Source organism: Mobula hypostoma, chromosome 14 (genome assembly GCF_963921235.1).
Source record: "Mobula hypostoma chromosome 14, sMobHyp1.1, whole genome shotgun sequence".
In the NCBI taxonomy this organism is placed as follows: Eukaryota; Metazoa; Chordata; class Chondrichthyes; order Myliobatiformes; family Myliobatidae; genus Mobula; species Mobula hypostoma.
The window spans coordinates 30,182,661-30,189,231 of NC_086110.1; positions in this window are offsets into that span (position 1 = coordinate 30,182,661).

A 6,571-nucleotide genomic window follows, 5' to 3' on the forward strand; every position below is an offset into this window, starting at 1 on the left:
AACAACAGCACTCATTTCTGACCCTGACACTCTCAAATTTCAGGCATAGTGAAGACCGACACAAAATACTTATAAACTCTGCTATTTCCTTTTCCCCCAATTACTACCTCTCCAGCATCATTTTTCAGCAGTTCATTGCCTGCTCTCAAGTCCCTTTTACTCTTTATATATTTGAAAAACAACTTTTGGCATTCTCTTTTATGTTATTAGCGAGTTTACCTTCATACTTCATCTTCTATCTCCTTGTGATATGTTTAGTTCCCTTCTAGTGGTTTTTGAAAGTTCCCAATCCTCTAACTTCCTAATTTTTTTTGCTATATTCTATGTCCTTTTCCTTGCCCTTCTCTGCTGTCTTTGACTTCCCCTGTCAGCCATGGTTGCCTCATGCTCCCTTTAGAACATTTCTTCATCTTTGGGATGTATCTATCCTCTTTCCAGGTTGTCCCCAGAAACACCAGCCATAGTTATTCTGCTGTCATCCCTGCAAATATCCCCTTCCAATCAACTTTGGCCAGGTCCTTTCTCGTACCTCTGAAATTCCCTTTGCCCCACTGTAATACTGATACATCTGACTTTATCTTCTCCCTCTCTAACTGTGTGGTGAATTCTATCATATTATAGTCACTGCTTCCTCAGGGTTCCTTTATCTTAAGCTCCCAAATTGCCCTCATGGGCTCAACCTAAAAAGGCATCTCAGAGGCATTCTACAAATTCCTTCCCTTGGGATCTACTAGCAACCAGATTTCCCCAATCCACTTGCATATTGAAATCGCCCATCACTATTGTAACATTGCCCATTCTACATAGCTTTTCTATCTTCCATTGTCATTTATATCCCACATTCTGGCTACTATTTGGAGACCTGTATACAATTCCCATCAGGGTCTTTTTACCCTTGCTGTTTCTTAACTCTACAAGGATTCTGCATCTTATGATCCCATATCATCTCTTTCTAAGGATCTGATTTTATTTTTTATCAACAGAGCCACCCTATCCCCTGTGCCTACCTGTATGTCTTTTCAATGCAAGCTGTATTCTTAGGATGTTAAGTTCCCAACAATGATCTTCTTTCAGCCACAACTCAGTGATGCCCACAACGCGTACCTGTCAATCTCTAATCGCACTGTAGGATCATTTAGTTTATTCCCTATACTGCATGTATTCAAATATAACACTTTCAGTCCTGTATTCATCACTTTTTTGATTTTGTCCCCATACTACATTTCAACTTAACCCACTGACTGCAAGTTTGCTCTATCATCTGCCTGTCCTTTCTCACAGTCTCACTACGCACTGCATCTACTTGTATACCAACTGTCCCAACTTCAGCCCTATCATTCCGGTTCCCAACCCCCTGCCACATTAGTTTAAACCCTCCCTAAAACTTCCTGCCAGGATATTGGTTCCCCTCGGGTTCAGGTGTAACCTGTCTTTTTTGTACAGGTCATACCTTCCGCAGAAGAGATCCCAATGATCCGGAAATCTGAAACCCTGCCGTATATAATGCTTTTGTCAATGAACAATAATAAAATATGAGCCATCTGACTCACGAGGTATCCGATGATTAGGTGTCTTTTGTCTGAAAGGGGGAAGCAGCAATCCTTCAGAGATGATTAATATTCATTTTAAACAGTAATCAAGATCACACACCAGCTTATGATTCAGCAGCAATAGCTTTAAATATCTCCCTTTCTGAAAAGAATTGGTAATTGCTTGGAGTTTGCTGTCAAATATAGTTAAGAACGATTGATTTTAATATATAATACTGCACTTACTAAGTACTTGTCCCAGCCCACTTACTTTGGACAAGGTTACCACGTTGAGGAGGGATATCAAGCTCTGTAATTCCCTCTGTGCCCTCTTCTACCTCCATTTCTTTACTTTCTTCAAAGTTCAAATTTATCATCAAATTATATGTACCATGTACAACCAACCTTGTGATTCATCTTCTAGCAGGCACCCACAAAACAAAGAAACGCAATAGAATTCATGAAAAACTACACACAACAAAGACTGACAAACATCCAATGCGCAAAAGAGGACAAATTGTGCAAACAGTGAAAAAAAAGTAAACAAATAATACATAGAACGTGAGCTGCGGAGTCCCCGAAATTGAGTCCTCATCCACGGAGTCAGTTCAGCGGTGAGGTGAGTTCTCCCAATCCAAGAGCTCGATGACACTGATGCCAATCTCCATGAAATGCCTTGAACGGCTGCTATCAGCTGGCCGTCGCATCGTTGTTGGTGGTGAGCCCCACCGCTGGCGAACATGACAGCGTGATTACTGGTGTGTTTGGCAGCACAGTCGTGTGTGAGCTGAATGTACAGCAGTAGGCTCAGCACACAACCCTGGGGGTGCATCTGTGTTGAGGACGATGGGGAGGGAGGAGCATTCGTTCATTATGGAAATTTTTAGACATCCCTTAAACTATTCCTCTATTTCTTACCTTTATGTCAGACACCTAGCATCTTTTTAGAACAGTGCCTGTTTTTATCATTGATTAAGCCCCTCAGTGAAAGGCCTTGAAACCTCATTCAGTAATATTATCTTGAAAGTCCTTAAGGTACAAAACATCCCCTCGCCTGTGGGCTTTATGTATATTTCAGGCAGAGGTTGATAGATTCTTGATTAGTCAAGGCATGAAGGGATACGGGGAGAAGGCAGGAGTTTGGGGCTGAGAGAGAAAATGGATCGATCGGCCATGATGAAATGGTGGCGCAGAGTTGGCCTAATTCTACAGCTATATCTTATGATCTTATACGAGAGGAATAAAAATATTCTGTCTGCCCATGTGCAGCACTGGTCCGAGTCAGTGACTGGGCCTTGCCTTTGTAACCTGAAAGCCTCATCTAGAAGCAACATTGTAGATTTGTGACTGAAAATCTGATGACCCAAGGTCCTGAAGTGAGCAGTCAAATAGATTGCTGGGAGCTGTTGATTCTTCGGGATGGCAGACACCCCACCCTGCAAAAACTCATTTCAGGGAGGTAGCACCATCAATGTGCGGGAGACTCCTGGGGGAGGTGGGATGTCTGCAATAGAGTAGCTCCTTAGCAGCTAGCCAGCTAGTTTAAATAACGTTAGCTATGCTAATGAACCAATGACACCTGTTAAACTCACCTCAACATGTCTTTTACAGTCTTAACCCACCATGGGCAATAGAAAAGTCACTGTTGCAAACAGTGCAGCGAGCAACACTGTCATTATTTTTGACCCCTATTAGGCAGGGGTACACTTTAGTGTAGTCTGGGGTGACGTACATTTTATATTTACTTTTTTTGGAACACTCTCGCTCTTGCTCTCGCTCGTGGTCGCTCTCACTTGCACTTGCTTTCTCTCTCGCTCTCACGCTCTCTCTCGTGGTCGCTCACTCGTGCTTGTTTTCTTGCTCTCGCTCGCTCTCACACTCTCTCGCTCCCTCCGGTGGTCGCTCTCACTCGCGCTTGCTTTCTTGCTCTCGCTCTCGCGCTCTCTCGCTCTTTCTTGTGCGTTCTCTCACGCTCAAAAAATCAATTTCTGGGACATTGTATATAATTAGTGGGCATCAGGGAGCCACTATTAATATGTGGGAGACTCCCGGAACTTCCGGGAGAGGTGGGATGTCTGGGATGGGTCTGTGTGTTGGATGGCAGTGAAGACGTTTTTTTTCTGAAGCCCATGTTAGCATTTTCGCCTAACAGAGTTACATTAAATGTTAGATTTCAGGGCTAGATGTACACCTGGTTTTACTCAGCAGAGTTCCCATGGCTGAACTCTCAAATTCAAAGCCTCTACCACCCGGAGGAAGTGTTGCAATGGGAACACTTCCATTAAATAACATAAAATCCTGGCTAAGAATCCATTGTAGATCCTTCATTGCTGCTGGAATGAAATCCTGTAATTTGCCTCACAACTTGCTACTTTCATGAGAAGGATGGCAGCATTTCAAGGAGGCAACATGCCAACAACTTCAGAAGGGCAGTTAAGTTAGCCTGCCAGACGTGACCAGATACTGAAAAATGAATAAATAAACAAATACTCTGTTCAAAAATCAGCACTTGTTACCTTGAAGTCAAGAGACTCTGCAGATGGCGGAAATCTTGAGTAACAGACTCAAAATGCTGGAGGAACTCAGCAAATGAAGGAGCATCTATGGAGGAGAATAAACAGTCAATGTTTCCGGTCATGACCTTGTTACCTTTAGGTGTTAATGACACCATTAGGATTCTGTTTTACACAATATTAATTCCTAGTCTGCTTTAGGAGGTTATCTGGCCTGCCATTGAAAACATTTGGATTATAACTTCATTTTGGCCAATTTCTACAATTTAGAATGTTAAAAAAGTCCCCTGATGCTATCTCAGTCAGATAATCAATGCTAAAATTGTGGCATTTTATCTTTATCTTATCATTGTTTAAATAATACATGTGCAAAAGTTTGCAGCTAGGTTTTTATCCATCATAACCTCAAAAAAGTTATCTTGATTTCCCCAGTAATGTATTAATGGTAACTTTTGCCCTGCAGTTACAGTGCACAGTGCAGTGGCCATTGGCATGAAATTCCCTATTCTCCTTTTTTTAAAAGACCAATTTTTTATCTCTGGTAAACTGTTGAATTTTCCAGCTCCTTTTTGCACTCAAATTTCAAAGTTCAAAAGTACAAAGTAAATTTATTATCAAAGTATATATGTCACCATATATAGAATTCTGAGAATAAATTCCTTGTGGGCATACTCAATAAATCCATTAACCGTGACAGAATCAATGAAAGATTGCACCAACAGGGTTCAGAACAAGTGTGCAAAAGATGGCAAACTATGCAAATACAAAAAGAGAAATTTAAAAAGAAATAATAATAATAAATATCAAGAAAATGAGATGAAGAGTCCTTGAAAATGAGTCCATAGGTTGTGGGAACGGTTCAGTGATGGGGCAAGTGAAGTTAGGTGAAATTATCACATCTGGTTCAACAGTCTGATTATTGAGGGGTAATACGGTTCCTCAGTCTGGTGATGTGAGACCTGAGAGGTTCCTGTACCTTCTTCCTGACGGCAGCAGTGAGAAGAGAGCATGTGGTGGGGGTCCCTGATTTTGGATGCTGTTTTCCTGTGACAATGCTCTGTGTAGATGTGCTCAGTGGAGTGGAGGAATTTACATGTGATGGACTGGGCTGTATCCTCTACTTTTTGTAGGATGTTCCGTTCAAGGGTAGTGGTATTTCCATACCAAGCTGTGATGTAGCCAGTCAATATTGTTTCCAGCACACATCTTCAAAAGTTTGTCGAAGTTTTAAGATAAGATAAAACTTTATTTAGCCCGAAGGAAATTATTGTTGCAAGGTTGCTCAGTCAGAAATATGTACTTTAAAATGTAAGCATTGAGGTATAAAAATATACAAAATGTGCATTTAAAAGTAATAGTGCAAAAAACAGATGTGCAATGAAACGGTATACTTATATAGTTAAGGAGGAGGAGTTGTAAGATCTTATGGACACAGGGAGAAATGATCTCCTGTGGCGTTCAGTGGAGCACCTCGGTGGAATTAGTCGGTTACTAAAGGTGCTCCTCTGTTTGTCCAGTATGTCATGGAGGGGGTGAGAAGGATCATCCATAATGCTCCGTACCTTCTGCAGCATCCTCCTCTCAGACACAACCACCAGGGAATCCAGTTCCACACCCGGAACAAAACCAGCCTTCCTGAAGAGCTTATCGATCCTCTTGGCATCAGCTGATGCCCCAGCAGACTACAATGTAGAATAGAACGCTGGCCAGCACTGAGTCATAGAACATCTGCAGCACAGTACTGTGGATATTGAATGACCGGAGACTCCTCAGGAAGTACAGTTGGTTCTATCCCTTCTTGTACAGAGCCCCTGTATTCTTAATCCAGTCCAGTTTATTGTCCAGGTGAATTCCCAGGTATTTGTAGTCTCAGTTGACTTCCACATCCGATCCCTTGAGGGAGATGAGAATGCAGGTTGTTTTCACCTTCCTGAAGTCCACCACCAACTCCTTTGTTCAGCTGCAGGTGATTCAGCCCATGGCACTCAACAAAGTTGTCCACCATCTTCTGTACTCAGCCTCTTGATCCAGGTTGATACGGCCCAAAACTGCCGAATCATTTGAAAACTTCGGCAGGTGGCAGGAATCCGAGTTGTACCTGAAGTCCAAGGTGTAGATGGTGAACATTAAGCAGGACAGCAACACACATCAAAGTTGCTGGTGAACGCAGCAGGCCAAGCAGCATCTGTAGGAAGAGGTGCAGTCGATGTTTCAGGCCGAGACCCTTCGTCAGGACTAACTGAAGGAAGAGTGAGTAAGGGATTTGAAAGTTGGAGGGGGAGGGGGAGATCCAAAATGATAGGAGAAGACAGGAGGGGGAGGGATGGAGCCAAGAGCTGGACAGGTGATAGGCAAAAGGGGATACGAGAGGATCATGGGACAGGAGGTCCGGGAAGAAAGACAAGGAGTGGGTGGGGGGGGACCCAGAGGATGGGGAAGAGGTATATTCAGAGGGACAGAGGGAGAAAAAAGAGAGTGAGAGAAAGAATGTGTGCATAAAAATAAGTAACAGATGGGGTACGAGGGGGA